Source organism: Melopsittacus undulatus, chromosome 9 (genome assembly GCF_012275295.1).
Source record: "Melopsittacus undulatus isolate bMelUnd1 chromosome 9, bMelUnd1.mat.Z, whole genome shotgun sequence".
Lineage (NCBI taxonomy): Eukaryota > Metazoa > Chordata > Aves > Psittaciformes > Psittaculidae > Melopsittacus > Melopsittacus undulatus.
Window position 1 is genome coordinate 13,755,207 of NC_047535.1, and position 20,391 is coordinate 13,775,597.

The window sequence follows — 20,391 nt, forward strand, 5'->3', positions numbered from 1 at the left end:
CTTGAGCCTATCTGTGCATGGGTTAAACTGCTGTGATTTGGGGTTGGCTCTTCAGCACCTTGTGAGTTAATAATTGTAATAGCTAATTTTAGTGTAGTGGCACTCCTGCCATCTGAAGTTGCCAGAACGTGTAAGTGACACAGATTAATATTACCAGGAAAAAGCCAAGCTTCTGGTGCGAGATCAATAGATCATAACGTGGTGACATTTGAAAATACATCTTATTAGCAGTTCATATTTTGGCACTCTCCATGCATTCCCATGACCCCCCTCCCTCTCTGCTGTCCTGGGGAGCTGCTATGCACGTGGTTGTTGATAGCATGTGAAATAGCATTGCCTGTGCTGGATGCCACTTTGTGGGTTTTCTTGTGGAGGATAAAATCCTTCAGGGATAGAGATGAAAGTGCTGTTGGTCACTGTGGTGCAGGACATAGAGCTGTTAGCATTTTGCAGCTGTAATGACTAGGGCTTGCTTCTGAGATTGCTCAGGGCATCTGAATCCCCCCCCAGCAGGTACCTTGGTGTTCACATTGTGTGGTGCTGTTGTGACCAGGCTTAGCACAAAGGTGAGGCCAGGAGAGCAAAGGGGGCCCATGATGCCTGGTCTGTCCTGGATGGGGACAGAGGTCCCCTGGAAGGACATCACAGGGCTGTGCTGTTGGGGGGATGAGCAGGGGTTCTGTGCTTCCAGCACCTTTTACCAGTGTCAATGAGGACGGGTAATGTGAGGGCCCTCCCACAGCAGGGCATGTCCTTGCCTCTCACTGGTCCTTCTCAGCCCCAGCACATGGGGATCCTCACACAGAGGTTTGATGGTGTAAGGTGGCTTCCTCGAGGACAGAGCTCAGGGTAAAGGCTTCGTCTGCTGTGTCTCTGTTCTGGGGTCTCCTGTAACTCCTGTGCTTATCTCCTTTTCCCACGTGCAGCGGATGGTGCTGGCTTGATTTGCCTGCATGAGTCAGGCTCCTTGGCAAGGAGCTCTGAGCTGAGCTTCACAGCCAGCTGTAACCGTATCTGTTCGGGGCACACACATGCATGTGCGCACACCTCTCCCCTCACATGTCTTCTCTGCCTTCTCCTCCCTGGGAGGAAGCTAATCTCTTCCACAGCCCCTCGCCCCTCAGCAGATTAGAGCAGCTCTCGGCTCCTCCTGTGCTGTGGAGGAATTGCCAGGATCAGAGGTTTGGATCATAGCTGTGGGGGATGATCCCTCTTCTGGTAAGCCTGGATGAGAGAGGTGGTGTGCAGCTATTCTGCATCAGTGGAGGATGCTGGAGAAGATGCACTTCCCTCTGGTCCCTGGAGTCAGCAGGAGCTGTGCTGGGTTTTGCTCAAATGGAAGATGCTTGTGTACACTTCTGTAAGCAATGAAGTGACTCAGGATGCCCACTCAGTCTTCTCCTTCCACAGACTGTTCCCAAAGTCCCTCCGGATGTGTCTGAAGCATCCTAAATAAGACCTGTGTGCTGTGCTGAGCTGCTCAGGAAAAAATAGGCCACTGCTTTTCTCACGCAGGCAGCATTTAAAGAGCTGTGCAGGAGGAGTGTGGGCATGTGGCTAAATCAGAAGCGAGGAGCTGTCCCCTCCTTTGGCACCTCACCTGTATTGCATGAAATGGGGACGTTGGGAAGCCACGCTTGCAGGCTGGCTGGCTTTTTTGGGTAGCTTGTTTGCAGTGCTCCTTCCATCCAGCAGGAATCACTCGGGAGAAGCAGCCTTTTGTCTCTCTGGCTAAGCTTTCCCCAGATGGCTCCATGTTTTACCTCTGCTCCCAGGAAGTGGCAGAACTTGCTTGCCTGAAGTGGCTTAGGCAATGCACCTCGCAGGAATCCTGCCTTGCTCCCCTGATCATTTCCCCAGCCAGATGCCCAGGCAAAGCATCTATCTTTGTCTTCCAACCTGAGATGCTGTCTCTTCAGTAATTAAATGAGGAACATCATCTCTTTATATTTCTGTCAGCCGATTTCAAACTACAAAGGGACCTATAGGACCAAGAAGAACCTATCCTCCCTTTGGGGATCTCCTGCCTTTTGATTTAAGTTTTTTTGCAGGCTGATAATTCCATCTGAAGGTCTCCTGCGATACTGCAGTAACCCTTGGATGCTATTCAAGTGCATCCTGGCCCCTGGCGTGTGCTCATTGCTTCCTAATTGCTCTAAATAAGTTGGGAATGATGAAATTAAAGTGCCATTGATATCAGGCAGCCCTGGCACACTGCAGTTAGAGGCGAGTGAGGGAAGTGGACAGATGGGGAGATGTTAGGATAATAGATATTAAATGCAGATTCTACCCTGTTTGGGATCCCCATCTAAGCACAGTTCAACTTCTCGGTGCAGCAAGCCTGGCAGCTTCCATGTTGGTGCCCCAGCTGAGCATTTGGCATGGGTTGGGTACAGGCAGGGCATAAAACTGAATGACCTGCCTTGGTTCCCTGGAGATTGCACTCTCCAGGGGTGAGTGTATCCAGTATCCAGACAAAATGACCCTGAAGCCACACAATGTCCCCAGTCTGTGAATTCTCAGTTGCCAGCCCTCAGGGCAATGTGCTTGTGCTGAAGCAAGTAGGTGCAGTCTGTTGGGGCTGTGCTGGTTCATCACACAGGCAGGGCTTGTCCCAATGTTCACTCTGTTAATCTGAGAGCTGGGTTTTGGGTCCTTGCCCCTCTGTCGGGACAACACTGGCAGAGATGTTGGTAGGGAGGATGGCAGAGCTGCCTGGGGAGAATCAGATGTGGTTGGTATCATTCAGTAGCTGCTCCTGTGCTCTGCTCACATGCAAATGCTGCTGTCTTTGGTTTCCTTTGCTCTGGTAGTGTTACTGTGTCCATAGGAGCAGAGGGGCCTGGACAGGACCTGAATCCAGATCTGAAGCAAAGGCAGCTTTGTGACTATCTGTTCCCACTCAGAATAGACTCAATGAATAACCTGTGGGGCAAAATTCAAGTCGTGGGCAATGCATACCAGGAATCCAACACTCCTCCCCATGACTGAGTATCCCATCCCTGATCCTGCAGCAAGAGCTGCTCAGCTGTGGTATAACACGATGCTCAAGAAGAGCATCTTGGGCAAAACACTGCAGTTTTGGAGCCTGCAGCGGGTGACTGGTACCAGAGCTGCAGGTGGGGATGGGCTTCATCAGCTTGCAAGAACTTGTGTAGCCTTAAAGGAGTGTCCAGCTCTGTGACTGTGCAGTGAATAGTTTTCAGGGATGGATGGCAGGTACTGCACAGCACTTCTCTTTCCAAAGAAATGCCAATCATTTTAATCACTTGCCTGAGACTTGGGCCCAGTCCAGCCACCTGCCTTTGGATAATAACTCTCCCAAGGCTTCTTGATCTAGTCTTGTGAAGCACTGGTGTCATCGGGACACTTGAAATGGAGAGGAGGTGCACTGACAAGGCAGCCAGCTGGCCTGCAGGATGAATGCCTGGTTGCACAGTGATGGAAGGTTAGATTTGCTCAGTCCAAGCCAATTCTATTCCTGTAACTGGCCTTGGCTGTGACTTCAGCTTCCCCAGGGCTCATCGGATGCTCACCTCAGGGCCTCTTGCACAAGCTTTAAGTTGAGATGGCTCCTGGGCAGCTCTCCAGGCTCAGGACTGATATTTAAGAGATCAGGACCTCTGAATTCCACCTATTGTGTGCTTAAGGGCTGACAGAGACCATTCATGATGCACTGCTCTGACTGGCTATACAGAAGCCAAACACTGTCCCCCTTGGATTCTTTTGTCAGTGCAATGAGTCTGGGTCCACTCAAGCACATGGCTCCCAAAGACATGGGAGCTGCAGGGTCTTGGCCCTGCTGGCAGGCAGGAGAGGTGTCCTGGCGCTGCAGAGGCAGCTCTCTGTTCCTAGCTGGGGCATTGGTAGCAATCCTTTGGTGCTTCTGGAGTGCCTGGTGCTCCTAGCATCCTGCTCTGGAGTGCATAATCTGTTTGGGTGAAGGATCATGGACCAGCCCTGGGCTGATCCCTGTCACTGAGTGTTCAAACCTCCCCAACACATGGCACTCTCAAGGAAACAGCTCCCACTGGAGGATGTGGTCACAGTGGCTGTAAATGCCTACAGGCAAGAAACACCCTGGATTTGGAGCGGTTTGGCTGTTCATTCATGGAAATAACCTTCCCTAAAGGATCTCCAAGTGCAGGGGTGCATGCAGGGCACTGTGTGTGCTGTCTGGGCAATCAGTGGGCCCGTCTCCCTGGCACCCAGCACCCTGTGGTCCTGTTCAGAACTGCCCTCCCACCTGTGCTGCTGCTCCCACTGCTTAGATAGGAGCCCCAGCCCCTCTGCAATTGTGCTCACAGCCCAGCACACTGAATTATTGACAACAGCCAAGGTATGTGCTGGTTGCACTGTGCCCTTGAGATCCCCTCTCTCTGTGTCCTCCTGCCTTTGTGCTGTCTGGAGCTGAGTTAATCCCTTTCTCCTTGTCTTGCATCTTGTGTTGGCTCATCTCTGCTTCTGCCTTATCTTCCTCTGCTTCCCCTCAGTCCCTTCCAGGAGGTGACTGCCTCCGGGCTCAGTTCCTTGGGCTGGGACAGGTCTATGCCAGCTCCCATCAGGAGCCATCTCCTGCTCTGTGTGGCTGAGCACAGCACGGTACATCCATGGTACACTGAGCACTTTGGCCAGTGCTGAAGTTGGCTGTTCCTGTTGGGCAAGGAGGGGCTTGTTTTGCCATCGGGCTTGGTGCTCTAAACTCTGCCTTGCTGATCTGTGCTGTGGAGCCTGGGCATGGCATCATCTGGGGGAGCTTCACTTCTGGGGAGCAGGTCCCTTGGGTTGCTCCAGCCAAGTGCTGGCCTGGTGATGGAGGTGCAGTTTGTAGCACAAGGACTCTGCTGGTTGGATCTAACTTCAGTATCCCATGGGCTTTGCATGCCCTCCAAACAGGGCAGGATTGGAGATGTTGTCTGACACACTAGAGTGGGTTGCTACTGGTCTCCCCTTGCCCTGTGTGCCCAGAGGTGAGCTGGCATTGCCCACCACCTGCAGGGCAGTATGTGGAAGGAAGGAATTGTTTTCCCATCTTGATCCTTCATGGCTGAGATTTCATGGAGTCTTTCACCCGGAGGTGAAAGTCACTCACCGTGGCCACCTTTAGCAGCTGCTTCTCTGCATTGTGGGTTGTAAATGTCCCCTTAATTTAGTGCCTGCAGTGCACTAAAGCAGCAACCTTAGCACAGCCTCTGCATAATAACCAAAGAGGCTCTACATGCTTTGCTCTCAAGGCTGCTGTCCTTGTCTGCTGTAGCCCCAGGGGCTGATGTCTGCCTTGCCCCTGTGGTACCTCTGCTCCATCTTTCCTGGGTACCAGGGCCAGGTCTGCTCCTGGAGATGGAGCCAGCCAGAAACAGCAGCAGGATCCTGCAGTCAGATGCTCCCAGCATGGCTCAGGGATCTTGCCCCATCTAAGCCTGTCACTGAAGCACTGTGTTGCTCCTCACACCAGGCTGCCCCTCTGCCCCAGCATCCCACAACTTGCTTTTGAAGGGTAACTCTGCTAAATAGAGAGATTTAGCCTAACCCAGCCAGGCAGGTGAAGTCCAGGCAGTGAGGCACTCCCCAAATGTTTCACTGCTTTTGGCTGAACTCACTAGTGAAGGGTGGTTTTTCTCCCTCACAGAGGAAAGTAACAGCTCTGACCTTTAGGGGAGAAATGATGGAGGCTCAGAGTTTTCTTTCTTTTTTTTTGTTGCTATTTTTCTTGCAAAATATTCAAGTTGAGAGGTATTTTTTGCTTAAGCAATTTATGCCCAGTGGATAGATTTATTCTATTCAGCTGCCAGCCACAAGAAAGCCCCATTATTCCCTGTGGCATGGCTTTCTTTTCCTCATAAATACTCTTGGCTAAATCTCAGTTTCCATTCCTTGCAAGCATGAGGGATCAGGCCCTCCTGCCCCATTCATGATGGCGGATTTGCTTCTGTGCACCCACTTCACCTCCTTTGCTGGCCTGGTCCAAAGTAAACCTGAGTGATGCTCAGGACCTGCTCCTAAATCTCCCCATCTCCCCATGCCAGATCCCATTCTGCTCCTTTGTTACATCCATCTCTCGGGATGGAGGCTTTGGCAGCAGCAGTTCTGAATCCCCCCTGGCAGCTACCTTCCGTGTTTCTGCTCCCAATCAACCCTCTGCTGCCTTGGCTTTTAGTAGGAACAGGGCAACAAATGGATTTCCAGGCTCCATGGTTTAGCATCCTCCCTTCAAGGGAGACAGAAAAACCATAAAGATTCAGTTTGGTTCTGAATGATTCATTTGATGCATATGGCAGAAATGCAGTGAGTGTTTGGGTTTGACAGCAGAGTCTGGACTGGGGAGAGGGAAAAAAGTGAGGAGATGCTTAAAATGAAAAGGGGGCTCAGAGAGGGAAAAGGGAGGTATTTTCTGTTAAGTACACCCAAACTGTCTGGTTTTAGTGCTGACTGATCACTCGTTGCAGTAGAGAGCCTGAAACACAGCATGCCTTCCCTGATGGGCAGCTCACTGGCTGGCTCTGATGCTTTTGCTTTCCTTAGAGCTCAGGTCTGCGGCCTCCTCACCTCTCTATAGCACAATGTTTTCAGGACCAGATGGGCTTAATTTCCTCTTGCCACCCCCTGAGCTTGGAGGAGGTTTGAGTTTGGAGCAGGTCTGCCTCTTATTCCATGTGATCCCATCCGGCCAAGCCCTGCCTGTGGGCAACCTGGTCTGCCCTACCCTGCAGACATGCTGAGGACCTGGCAAATCCCCCTCTCCATGCTGAGGAGGGCTCTCTGAAGTAAGGCTTGTCTCTCCTAGCAGATAAATCTGTCTCTGTGTTACCTTAGCAGTAGCAGCAGCTGAGCATCATCTTACGGGATGATACTGTTGAGATGCTTAGTCTAAGCTTCATCTAATCCTCTTTCATCTAGCAATCGGGCTAGTGATCTCCTAGAAACAGGTTTCCTGACACCAGCCTTGGCATTGTGGTGCATGCTCATGCTGGAAGGGTGATGCTCCTGCAGTGTCCTGGTGCTGCTGCCCCTGGACTTGAGCCACAGGCAAAAGGGGGAAGGAAATGAAGTTTCTAACCTGAACTGTATTTTGGGTTTAGGTGTCAGCTCTGGTTTTCATAGGATTTTGTGGTGTGTGATTTCCTTACCTGGCTTCTTATGAAACATAAACCACATTTTTATACCCATGACTTTGGGTTGGATTCAAGGTTGGGGTTGGTTTTCTCGGGAATGCCCTCCTGATTTTGGCCTGTTTTGCTTCTCTGCTGGTGCACCCGGGAATCTTGCAGCTCTTTGGGGAGCAATAGCAAGTCCTGTATGTTTCCATTTCCTTCCTGTGTGCTGAGGCCCCGAATTCAAGCCAGAATTTGGGGCTGCTGGACTTTGGTTGTGCTTGAGAGCTCTTGGGCTGTGAACATTGCAATCAAAACCTGATTCCTGCTTGGTGAAAGTGGGAGCCTTGTGTGTGGTTCAGTGGTGTCACTGCCCTCCAGTGTTACAACATCACCCAGACACCCACCTAGGGCACAGGCCTCATGTAGGTGTAGGGATGGGGATTAGACCTCATCCCTAGGGTCTGATTTTGACCAGCTCTGGGAAAAACATCACCTCTCCTTGAGCAAGAGAGGTCAGGTGGGCAAAGCTTTCCTTGATGACTGTCGATGCTGCCATGGGCTAGTTGCAGTGGTCAATGGCAGTGTGTGGAGGGGAGTGAGCAACCCCTTCCAGAGATAGTCCCTTGGTTTGTGTTTGTTGCTGTTGTTATCCTTCAGGAATCCTCCTGCTTCTCCTGTGTGGTCACTGACATGGAAAAGCCTGTGCTAGCAAACAGGCTTGCAAGTACACCTTGAGCAGGGCAAGAGGCAATGGAAACCACTGCATAGAGGGGAGAGTGGAGCCAGGGGACAGACCTGACACCAGCCAGGGCTGCTTGCTGCCACCACCCTGCCCCAGTCCCTTAACTCTGCTTGGCCTCAGCCCCCAGCACCTCCTTCTTCTGCCCCAACTGCATGTTTCTCCCTTCAGTGCCTTCTCATGCTCTCCCCATCCTCCCCTTGCAGGGCTGCGTGTCCAGGGCTGAGCGAGGTGCCCCGCTGCTGCGCTGTGGGTCCCATGAGACAGGCAGGACCACGCTGCCCATCCCGCCTGGGGCTGCAGCACCCCACTCTTCCTCTGCTGCACAGGGAGCCCCTCCAGCACCCGGAACGAAGCTGCAGAGCTCTGCTGCCACGGTGAGTCCCTGGGCTTCTGCTTTCCTTCCTTGTGGAGAAGGACCAGGGTTTGCTTCCCTGGTTGCTCCACGTGCATCTCCTCACCGCAGCAGGCGTGAGAAACGGGCTCTGAGTGAGCAGCTTATGCACCCAATAATTGAGGTTTCAGTCAACAGAAGCAGCTCACGAATTCAGGTTGTATTTAGCAAGTGGTTTTGGCTGAGGGGGGGGGAAGAGTGAAACACTGAAAAGTTTGATTTTGACATTTTCCAAATGAAACCTTTCAGCCATCTGTTCCGAGATGACATTTCAGTTTGAGTTTTTTCTAGGAGGCTTTTTTTCAGTGTGGGGGGGAAGCCACCTACAAACAAAATGAAAGCTTCACTTCAGACCAAACAAGATGCTTCATTCAGCCCCACATTATTACTGGGGGTTTAAAATATGGCAAAGAATAAAAAAAGCCCACTTTGCTCAACCTGAATTCCTTTATTATCTCCATTTGGCCACTCAAAACAAGGAATCAAACCCTGATCCTCCTGTTTTCCCAGCCCTTATCCTCAGAATAAGCTGCTGTTGGGGCTGGAGGGTGGTGGAATGGGTTTTACATCAGGGTTGCAGGAGGGAGGGAGCTTTGCTCTCAGGGCAGGGAGGTGATGGCTGCAAAACCTGTGTGCAAGGGGTGTACTACACATTGTTGGGTTTTTTTTGAGTGAGAGCTTGGGAAGAGCCTGTGGTGGCAGAACACGTTGTACCAGTGACTTCAGGGATGGCAGGAGAGGCTGCGGGAGCTAATTTTAGCTACAGCAGAAAGCTTGTGCCTGAGAGGAGAGCATGCTGTGCTGAGCATCCCAGGGCTGTGATGGAGCCCTGGGGCTGTGGTGGTGGCCACTGGTACCCTGCTGTGTCCTGGCTGCTGCTGGGTGCCACAGATGGGTGGCAGGTTTCACTCAGCCCCATCTGATCCCTGCAGAGCAGCATCTCTGCCTGTTATCTCAGTGCTTTCTCTGACCCCTGTTCCAGAGTCCAGTTTGAAGGGAGGAATAAATGTGATGCTGAAGGGACCTTCTGGTTTGTGTGGCCAAAGCATGGAGGGATGGATTCAGACATCTCAGCTTGGTTTGGAGTCAGGTGTAGCAAAGTTATGAGAATGACAACCTCCTATCCCAGCAGCACCACAGCTTGCAGAAGTGCAACACGTGGGCACTGAGGGCCCCAAGCTGCCAATGTGAGGCAGAGGGACTGTGCCTTGTGGTGAACAAGGTCCTACCTGTGGGGCTGCAGAAGAATCCTGCACAGCCTCCTTTTGGCCCCTCAGTGACAAGGATGAGTCTTGGAATCACCTGGGTTGGAAAGGCCCTTTAAGCTCATCCAGTCCAACCCATCCCCAGCACTGCCAAGGCCACCCCTAACCCATGGCACTGAGGCCTCATCTCCACAGTGTGTGAGCACTTGCAGGGACGGTGCCTGCAGCCCTGCCCTGGGCAGCCTGTTCCAATGCCTGAGCATTGGCAAGGAATTGTTCCTCAGCTCCATCTAAACCTGCCCTGGTGCAGCTTGAGGCTGGTTCCTCTTGTCCTAGTTGACCACACTTGCCAAGTCCCACCATCCCTGTGAGCACCAGGATAGTCCTTCCACTATGCTCTCATCTCAGTTGAAAGCTACCTAGAGAAAGAGGCTGCACTTTCCATTTACTACACCCTCTCCACCCCCAGCTTATCCCAAATGTGACTTTATCAGCTGTCACGTACAAGTGCTGGATGTGGAGGCATGTGCTGGAAGGGAGATGCAGTGCTCGGCAGGGGCTGCCAGGCTCCTCCCTGGTGTGGGGCTGTACCTGCCCTGCGATGGCTCATGCCCTTCACCAGGAAGGAGGATTGAAGGGCTGAGTCGTAGTGGGGAGAGTAGGAGAGACCCAGAATCGTGCCATAAACACAATCTGTGCTGCAGGAATGCATCCACCACCGGCTCCCTGGGAGGAGCATGGTGCTGGCACAGCCCGGCTCCCAGCAGCCTCTGTGTGCAGGGCTCCCACTGCAGCAGAGAGCCTTAAAATACAGCGAGTACCAGGGAGGTGCCTTGGTGTGTGATGGGGCAGCAGGTGCTTGATACCCATCCTTGTGTGCTCCTCTGCTATTGTCAGCACCTGCTCCCTGCTGGAGCATTACAGGGATGCTGCCTTTGTTGCACAAGCAAAAACTAGCTGCTGAGAGCTACGTGAGATCAGAGGGGATGCAGGGTTGCTGCAGATCTGAAGTCAGTGTCTGCCCTCATTTAGAGGGGAGCCAGTTCTGCCCAAGCCTCTGCTGGCTGGCTTGCTGGTGGCTGTGAACCCAGAGTGTGATGGGGAGGGTGGTCCCTGTTGTCTCCATGCCTAAGGAGTCCTTGCAGTGCTGCCAGGTGCCTGGAGCCAGGGATCAGCTTCTGGGATGTGGAGTAGATGCATGGAGGTGCTGCTTATGGGCTGTGCATTCCCACATGTGGTGTGGAAGATGTTGGGTTAGAGGAGAGGGTTATCCCACTGGGAATCCCTCCAGCATCCTTGGGAGGGTCTTTCCCCAGGCCCTTACAGAAAGCCCCTGAAACTTGCTGAATCGCTTACCTCTGCTTTTGCATGTGATATTCCCATTTTCCATTCTCTTTCTCTGTTTTCATCTCTCCTTCTCCCCCCCTCCCAATCTTTATCAGTAGCTAATGAAACAGGGAAAAACCCAATTCATACAGTAATTAAATTTACTTAGTGGATATTCAGCTGGAGTAATGAGAAGTTTAATTCAATGATTAGTTTTTTCTTTCATTAATTAAAAATGGATCAACGGTGCAGTTACAGTGGGCTGCATTGATCCTCCTTGTGGAAAGCTGCTGATGGAGAAGGAAGGAAGGCTTGCTTATCTTTTCTTATCCTCCCTGGATGCTCTCTGTACATACAGATGCCTTTATGGTCCCATGGCTCTCAGCCTTGGTGTCCCTGCTTCTGTCTGGGTAAGGGATGCTGGGGGTAGTGATGGAGGAGTGGGGGATAGCCCCCCCAGTAGGTCCTGTCCCTGCTTTTCAGCTTAAAAAGGGATTTTGTAGTATTTGCTGTGGGTGGAAGATTGAAGAGCAGGTCCCAGCCCAGAAGAGGTTTGGGGTGGGGGAGTTGTTTTCCTTCCCAGCTAAACAGCTTTTAATCCATCTGAATATGTTTAACTCATAAACATGGTTTTAGTCTTTTAAAAGAAGGAATGTGTGAAAGCAAAAATGAAGAAATAAACCAAATGAGTTGTTTCCCATTTCTTTCTGTGCTTTCTGCAGGCTCCTGAGCAGCCTTAGGACCTCAAATGTCTTTGGAAGCATGATGGGCATGTTGGTCAGATTGCGTTCCCCTAAAGCATGGGTTTTATCCTAGTTTTTACATGGAAGGTTTATTTTGGTAGCTTTGGGGATCATTGTAGGATCTGAGTATTGGCTGCACCCCCCCCCCCCCCCAAATGAACTCGGAAAAGGGGAGTAAAAACCCCCACAACAAACAATGAACCATGAATTGGCATTGTAAGATCCGGTCTGTGCAGAAGTTCTGTGTTTAAGGGGGTGGCTCAGGTGGAGAGAACACTGTATCCTCCTTTGCCTCTGCCCTCTCTGCTCCATGTGTGTTCCAAGTCATCTTTTCCCTGCTGCTGTGGTGGAGACTGTGTGAGGGTGAGAATTAGCCAAGGACTGGGGGCAGTGAGCACCAGGCTTTGAAGCCAGTGGGTGCCAAGGACACCTCTGGGAATGAGCTGGTTCTGTTTTCCTGGGGTTGTCTTGGCTGATAGCGGCTTTGGAAGAGGAGGAGAGAGGCTTCTGGTCAGCCCAGTGCTGTATCCCTGTGCTGGAAAGGGCAGGCAGAGGTCCACAGCAGTGTTCCTGTCTCCTGAGGCTCCTCTGTGCTTGTGGAGCTACTTGGGATTTGGAGAAATCATTAATAATGGGGGGAATATGTCCCTTGCTTTGACCTTGTCCTTAAAACAGTGAAATCCCGATGGAAAATGGTTTCTGGCAGTATAAAAGGTGAATGTGGGGCACTTCTCTTTCCAAACATGGTCACAGCCATGGTACCCCCTTTCGAGCATCTGCCTGACTGTCCTGGAGCTCCTGGTATCTATTGGCACCCAACCTGTTGTCCCTAGGGAGGTGCAAGGTGTGACTGTGCTTTGTTGTGGACAGTGTTTTGGGCTGGAATATATCATCTTCAAATCCCAGCTTGTCTGTGGGAGGACCCCCAAACACATCAGGTCCATGGCATAATGTCCCCCATTGATGTGGTCCTGAGCTGTGAGACCCTGCTGCAGTTCTGGTGCTTTGCAATTCCTGTCCTGGGTGATGCATTTCATTGCTTGGTACAACTTGAAGCCACCAATGCTGGGTACAAGGACGCACCCAGGAGGCTGGTCTGGGGCTGAGCTGCCTGCCCAGGGATGCTTACTGAGGGCAGCGTGAGTCTATGCTGGCCAGTGAGTGCTATCTGGCCTTGCAGACAGCCACAGCACTGTTCTACAACAGTGTGTTTTCAGAGGGCTTTTGCATGCATGTGTTTCTTGAGAGATCACTGCAAATGATTCCCAAGTGCTCTGGCCCAAATCTGTCCTGGTAGCTGTCAGCAGATCAATGCTCTGCTAAGTACAGCCCCACTCTATTTCCATGGGAAAATGGCTTCTGTTAAGCAGTTCATTCTGGGCCTTTCAGCAGCAAGTCCACTAAATTTTGGTAGTTGTGTTTTTCTGTCTGTTGCAGCCTGATTTAAAGCTTTTTAAATACCAGCTCAGATGAAGATTAAGCTGAGCTGGGAGGGAGAGGGGAAAAGCCTTCCCAGCTCCTGACTTTCCCCTCCTGTTAGCCTCTCAAATACCAGGTTTGAAGCCCTAATTGTGGTATCGTTTTGCCCACAGTGCATGAGTGGAAAGCAGAGGAGAGGCCAAAGCCCAGCGTGCCCCTGGCATCCGACTGCCCAGCATCCTGCCTTCATCTGACCTGGGTAGGTGGCACACGAGCTCGGGCACTGTTGTATTGCTGAGCATGTGACACTCACATACCTCTGTCGTGCTGAGTCTGGGACTGGAATGGTTTCTGCTGCCATAAGTGTGGTGGAAATGCCTTCTTCCCCCTGTAGTTCAGGGCTGCTACCCAGCCCTCCTGGGGCATGAGGCAATGCGGCTTTCAACCAGCATCTGTTCTGTGTCTGGAACAGGTAGGGAATGTTGTGCACAGGGGAGGGTTTTACCAGGAAACATCCAAAATGAGTATTTGCACAGTGGCACTGTTGAGAAAGAAGGGCTTTGTCATAGGCTTGTACTGCTCTGCTTAAGTGGGTGGCTTTGCTCTACCTTGTGTTATATGATGAGGGGCAAATGTTGCCTCACAGAGAGAACCATGTATAACTGAACACTGCAACCTGGGGGAGGCTGGACAGAAATGGTTTCATCCTCCAGGAGAGGGCAGGCAAGACGGTCCTCAAAAGGCAGTGCTTTTAAATGTCTCTGTTACTGTGTCACGGCACCCATGCTCTCCACACTGACCCAACCTCCTTCCAGTGCCTTTGCTGGAACAGTTAAACAGGAGCAGGTTCCAGCTTGTACTGTACATACAAATCCTCATATGGAATATGTGAACTGTCAGCTTGATGCAGGCAATGCGTGAGACTGCAAACATCAGAGCTGACTGGGCTGAGGCAGTTCCCAGGATGTCAGTCCTTGAGAGGAAAAAGGCATCTTGAGCAGAATTCAACTTCCTAACGGGAAAACCCAACTTGGGATGATTCAAGTATCTCTTATTGGGGAGGGGGGGGGGGGGGGGGGGGGTGGGGAGAATTGTTCCAGCTGGATGTTGTCCCAGTTGGTATGAGATGATGGGGTGTGCTGTGATCTCTGCTCCACAGGAGTGGTGCTGCGGGGAGGGACCCCTCTGCTTGGGGCAGGCATGTCCTGTGCCTGGGTGAGAGGAAAGGGAATCAAAATGGAATGAGACAGAGCTGGCTTTCACCCTGACATGTGCACACAGATATGTAATTTCCCTTTTCCATCATGTTCTTTGCTCAAAGCAAAGAGCAGGCTGCAGAGGCTCAACCTGCTGCATGCAGAAAAAGGGCCTGCCCTCACCTTGCCTCTCCCTCCTGCATGCAAGGAGCTGTTTGAAAGCTATTTCCAGCTTTGCAGAGGCTTATTTCTAGCTTCTTGTTGCTGTTTCCCACTTTATGGTAAGCAGGAAATGGATGCAGGCACTCATCCTTCCCTGTTCCTGTCCCTGGGAAAAGCTGTGTGTGAAGGATGCTTGGTCAGAGGAGTTCCCCCTGTGTCAGGGCTGGTGGAGCGGGTGGATGCACCATGGCGATAGCAGTTTTCTGTCTTCACACCTTCTCAGCAGCAAGCCCTGCAATGCATTTATTCTTAGCGGCCTTCTATTAAAACAAAATTCAGCTGGGAAATGATTGTGCTGGTTTGAGTCCTCCCTGAACAAACAAGCGCTGAGAGCCATCTGGTTTGGTTCAGATTTGGCTATTTTCTTCCAGGGTGGCATTTGCAAAAGTTGAGGATTTTTGCTAAGAACAGTATTTATAAAATGAGGTGGTTTCAGGTTTCCTTGAGCTTTTCCCTCTGAGAAAGAGTGATTTCCTAGGAAATTTGGGGTGATGGAGGGGTGGGGGTGGTGTAGTCTGTTTCAGCCTGGTATCTCCACTAACTAGTGCAAGACCAGGGCGCTATGGAGTGTAATGATGAGCAGCAGCCACTTCTCAGGTCCTGAACACCCCAAGGTCAGTACACAGCCCCTTGTCCTGCCCAAAAGCAGTGACGCAGGACCCAGTGCTGGGAGGGTACATCTAAGCCTAAGCATCCAGCACATGTAAGTCCTTTCCCCAAGGAGACTGTGAACCTTGGGGCTGGATGATGTGGGCAGAGGTTTTATTTAGTTCTGAGGCAGGGCTCAACCTGAGTGGATTTTTACTGCATGAGATTTTAGTGTTCAAACTGAGCGAATCTCTGAACCGATGTGGTTTCTGAGGGATGCGTCTCTTCCTCTCTGTATGCGTGTGCCATAAATGCTCCCAAAAACGTCCTCCCTCTCCTCTCTGGTGTTGCTAGCCCTGGTGATGCAATCACACTTGCAATAGGTCAGGTTTTCCATCAAGACCCTGTGTCATAGGAATGACTTGGATTTTCACATCTTAAAAGCAAGTTTTCAGTATCAGGGTCATGTCAAAAGCCTACAAATGTGATCAGGGGCACCCAGGCTCCTCATCTTATGCTGCAATGGGCCAGGGTGAGAGTGGCCTGGAGCAGGGAGGAGGATGTGGTTGACCTGGGGATGCAGGAGGGATGAGGGGAAGGGGCTGGAGAAGGGAGGAATGGGAAGGCAGCTCACTTACCAGAAGGTGTCTGTCCTGGGAGCGTGTTGCACTGCGCAGTCAGCACTTGTTCAAGCAGGAGCAATACAAGTTGTCAGGTGGAAAGCATTGCCTCCCCTGATAACTTCATTGTGCTGAGCAACCTCCTAGCTCCGAACAAGGAAAATCAATGCACCAGAGCCAGGCTGCCCATGTGGCAGGAGACCCTGCCAGGGACCTCCTGCCACCCCATGCTGTCCCCTGAGGGGACCAGATGATGGGGTTTCAGGTAGAAGTAGCAGCAGGGTTGGGGCTGCTCCCAGGGAGGTTACATGGGACAGTGGGGATACTCAGAACACTCTTGTCTTTGGCTGGCCCGAAAGCTGTGGTTATGTGCTGGGTGGCTGGAAAGCAAGGTGAGAGAAAGAATGCAATGGAGGGAGAGGTGTCTGTGGCCTGTTCTGGTAGGTGCTCTTTCAGAACATCTGCTCCTTCTCCCAGCATGGTCAAGAAAAGCCTTGAATTCCCTTTCCTTACCTGGTTCCCACTTTCTAGATGAAACCAGATTTCTTTCAAAGCCTCTTTCTCTGCAGGTCGATGAAGCCATTAACAGAAAGAGATCTTTGTTGCTTCATAGCTTTTTGGTAGCACATTTGCAAGAATGAATATTAATTGTGCAAAGTGCTAATGAGCATTCAGGCTGTGCAGCCCAAGGATGGCACCATGCACGCAGCTGCTTGCCCTTGCTACAAACCTGGATGCCACCTCTGTGGTCCAGCAGCTCCAGAGAGCTTTTCAGTGCTGTGATTCCATGTGGATGCTTGGGGCCGTGGCAGGGACCATCAGGGGCTATTTTTGATACCACGTTAGCAAGGCAGGGAGGCACTTGAGGTTTTCTAGCAGTCAAACAGCTCTTCCAAATAGCATCGTGCACACACAGCTTGGGATGTCACATTAATGTTAAACACTGGGAAGAAGCAGGAGCAGGAGCTGGGTGTGCATGGCAGTTTGTTTCTTTGGGTTTGTATGCTCATGCTTTCTGCTTCATTGCACCTTGACATGCACAAGGGAGGAGATGGGGGTATGGGTTTTAAAAAGGCTTTATAAAAAATTACCTTCCATGAAATATTCAGGCTAGGCTGATTTCTCTTTAAAAACTGGTCTAATTACTCCTGCAAGGCTTCCAGTGCTCCTCGTCTCATTGCATTTGGAGAGAGGCAGCAGGAATGCTTGACTTGAGATGGGCTGGTTTGTATTCATTCCAGGGAACTGATCACTGTATTCATATTTGGAGATGGGGATCAGTGGGTTGGTTTGCTCCCATAAATATTTGCTACTGATGGGTTAAGGACAGGAAAGGAAATGGAGGCAATTTAGCAACATCTTGGGTGCCCTAAGAACAAGACCAATGTCCCTTGTGCTCCAGGTGTTCTGGGCTGTGCACTGGGTGTATCCCACTGCTCCTTCCTTGCAGATGTGTGGGAGCCAGTGGTGGGGAGCACATCCGCTTTGCTGTGAAGGGGAATGCTCCAGGAAGCATTAGGTGTGATCCCAAATTAGCATCCCATTCAGTTGCTTCTAACTGTGTTAGCTCTGCAAGGCTAATAGGGCTTTAAAATGAGGTCTCTTGTCACCAAAATCAGCAGCTCTGACTCAGAATGCACGGAGGGAGCAGACTTGCTGAATAAGGCAATGTAGGTGTGGAGGGCTGGCCTGGCTGCAGCACTGCTGTGACGCTTGAGAGAATCAGTGTCGGAGCCTGGGAGGGGTCCTTGGTTCCCATCTTGGTGGCTAAGCCATGGGTGACGGGGATGAAGGCGTGAGGAGGATGAAGGCGTGAGCATCAAAGCCAGGCAAACCGTGGAGCGTTCCCAAGTGCTGTGCCATGTTCCACAATTAATCACTTCCACCCACATTGCACCTTCCCCCTCCCCTAAATCCTCCCTCGCCTGGTGCTGGAGTGGGGGAACGGAGGCAGCTCCAGTTTTATGAATCAATCAAAGCCGATGCCTGCTTTTCAGAGCTGCTGATTTAGAGAGCCCTTTGCAAGTGTGTGCAGTATGATTTCTTATCAGAGCATGGCTCTGGAAGAGCCTGCCAAGAGGAGCTCTTCCAGCTCCCAGCCACATCCTGGGGAGCCAGGCTGAGTGGTCTTTTCATCTACAAATAAAACAAACAGGAACAAAGAAGGCAATAATATTGACTTTCATCATTGATATTTCCATTTATCTCAGTAATAATTAGTATTTCTATTGCTGGAAGGGTATAGCTCATAATCGCACTGTTTCAGGGGAGCTTATTAATGTCATCACTAAGAACAGCCAGGCATAAAGAGCTGGGTGAGTGGGGTGGTGGGCTGGAAATGGAGCAGAGCTAGAAATGGAGGAAAGGCAGGAGGTGCAGAGGGGTATGTGGATACTGTGGGGAGCAGCAGAGCTGAAAGGTTGAGCTTGGGCATGGGCAGAGGCTGGCTCAGCTCTGACCTAATGCTCCTGTTGTGCCTGGGTGGAGGTGGGAGAGCGCTATGTGTCTGCTGATCTCAAGGTCCCTGTCTGCCCCTTGCTGCTTCTTCCAGCACAGCCAGAGCAAGCCCCACTTGTCTGTGTTGGGAAAGGCAAGACTGGTGCTTTGCAGTGGTCCAGGGATGAAGGATGCTCTGCGAGAGCAGTTACAGCATCTTTCCCTCAGCATGATGCTGCTGTAACAACAGCTCCCCCATGTCACCCGCACACTAGGCTACGTGGGAAACCAGGGCAAGCTCTTGCCTCTGTCCCCATCTGCCCCCAGGATGCCTGTGCCATTCATGCACCAGCTTCCCGCAGCATCCACAGTGCTTGTATTTGCTGGCACTTAGTCATTCCCTGTCCTCTTTAAAGAACCCCTCACAGTGCTGCCTGCAGGTCTTTGTTCTGTCAGAGCTGTGTGCATGGCCTCATCCTCCCCTGGGGTCCCAGATCAGGGGCACACTGAGGTTTCAGCACTGGTGCTCTCCCATGTTGCTGTGGAAGCTTTGGCACTTGACTGCTCCATGCATCCTCCTGAATCTGTCTGGAGACTCATTCTCTGCATCTGTTTATTTGTTTTAATTGTCCTATTAAGTGCATGTTGTAGGCCCGCCCGGGAGGGATGGCTTCTGGAATGCAGTGTCCCGAGCATTATCAATTCCACAGGAAACATTGTCACCACAGCCGCAGGGACCAACGCGTGGCAAATGCAAATGCAGGGCAGTGTTTTTATTGGGATTTAAATGAGTTTAAGGCTGTTCAGAATTACAATGTGGTTTGAGCCAGGAGGGGCTTGTAAAACTGGTATGAGTTCATATATTATACAGTAAACATGCCAAACCCTGTGGCTCCTGCTGAGCACCTTCGCTGCCAAGGTGGGGAAAGGAGCAGAGCAGCTCCAGGGCTCCATCATGTAGGTCCCCAGGGGGGAAAGGGCTGTTTGGGGTGGAAGGAGGAGGGCTAAAAGGCTCAGCTGTGGAGGTCCCTGTTACCAAATGTGAGCCTGTGGTGCAGTTTAGGCTGGTGGATGGTCTCTGGCTGGAAGGGGAGGCTTGTGGATGTGTTTTGGGGCAGGAAACACTTCACCCATGTAGAGCTCCACTGGGAGAGCATGGCAGTGGGTGCTAGTGATGCCTCAGTGCTGGCCATGCTGTGCACCAGGGAATCAGAACAGCGCACCCTCCCTTTGCACTGAGCCGTGGCTTGTCTGGGTGCTGGTGCAGGACATGGGGGCCCTTCCTTGGGCCTGATCCCACTCCAGGTTCCTGATAGCAGGGAGCTTTCCCCACTCAGTCCCGGATGCGCCAGCCTCAGCTTGCACCTCTCTGGAGAACTCATAGTACCCATGTTGCACAGACATGGCTCATGAGGCTTTAATGGATGTTATTGTAATCTATGGCTGTGGAGCGTTGTGCAGAGATGGAGGAGGGATGGGTGATGTGGCAGAGCTGGATGTGCCCAGGCACCCTGGGAATGAGCCACCACAGTGGGTATAACAGATTCCTCATCCACTCCCTCAGCCAGAACAGGCATAAAAGGGAAGTTTGAGCTATTGGCTTGGGATGCTTGTGCCTCGCCTCATTTCAGTGCTGTGCTTTTGATCTCTGAAGGCTGGAGCTGAATATTTGAATGAGAACTACGTGGCTGTATTGAAATCCTAGACAAAATGCCTTTTGTGCCTCCCTGCATGTTTATTTGCGTAAGAGAGTGTTTTGCTGGAGAAACACGGGAAGGAGCTCAAGGGAGAGGAGCGAAGGTGGGGGGAGAGCACTGGGGAACTCACAGTACAATTCCAGGACACTTAAGAGCCTCTTATTGTCAGTGGCAAGACAGCGACATCGGAGGCAGCTCTGCCAATTGTGTGAGAGAAATTGCTTTGTTTGTCGGTATCTCGCTGGTGAAGTTTCTGGGTTAGATGTACAAAGCACAGGAGAAATGCAGGAATACATCTCTATGCATATATACATGTCTCTGTATCTGTAGTTATTGCCCATAAACGACCTTGCATGAAATAGTGTCATCAGCCTGCACGCTGCTGCTGAGCTGAGTGTTTGCATTGTAGGTGTGGGGAGTGACCACCTCTCAAACCTGCTGTGAAGCCACCAAGGTGCTGGCTCCCATGGCAGGATGGGGCTGGCAGTGCGTGCCCCAGGAGGGAGCATCCCCCCTCCTCCCCTGGAAGAATGGTTTCATTCTCTCCATTGGGAAGAGCTTTTGCTGACAGGTAATGTGCTGCTAAAGAAAGCTGCTTTCCCCAGAGAAGGAAACTGCTGCTGGAGCCTGCAGGAGAGGTGAAGGTGATGGAGATGTGACAGCAGCTCTGCTCCTCTGTCCTACTTGGAGGGGAGGAGGCAGGCTGGAAACG

At 51.5% G+C, this 20,391-nt stretch overlaps 1 protein-coding gene across 1 annotated transcript in view; it reads left to right on the top strand.

Annotated features, from left to right (window-relative positions):
• Window positions 1–8,095: 8,095 nt before the first annotated feature.
• The window catches only part of LINGO1 (leucine rich repeat and Ig domain containing 1), a 66,676-nt gene continuing 54,380 nt past the window's right edge, over window positions 8,096–20,391 (top strand). Inside the window, exons 1-2 of the mRNA XM_005145724.3 lie at window positions 8,096–8,210; window positions 13,094–13,179. The gene's annotated coding sequence lies outside the window, so the exon portion shown is untranslated. The remainder of the gene's footprint in view (window positions 8,211–13,093; window positions 13,180–20,391) is intronic.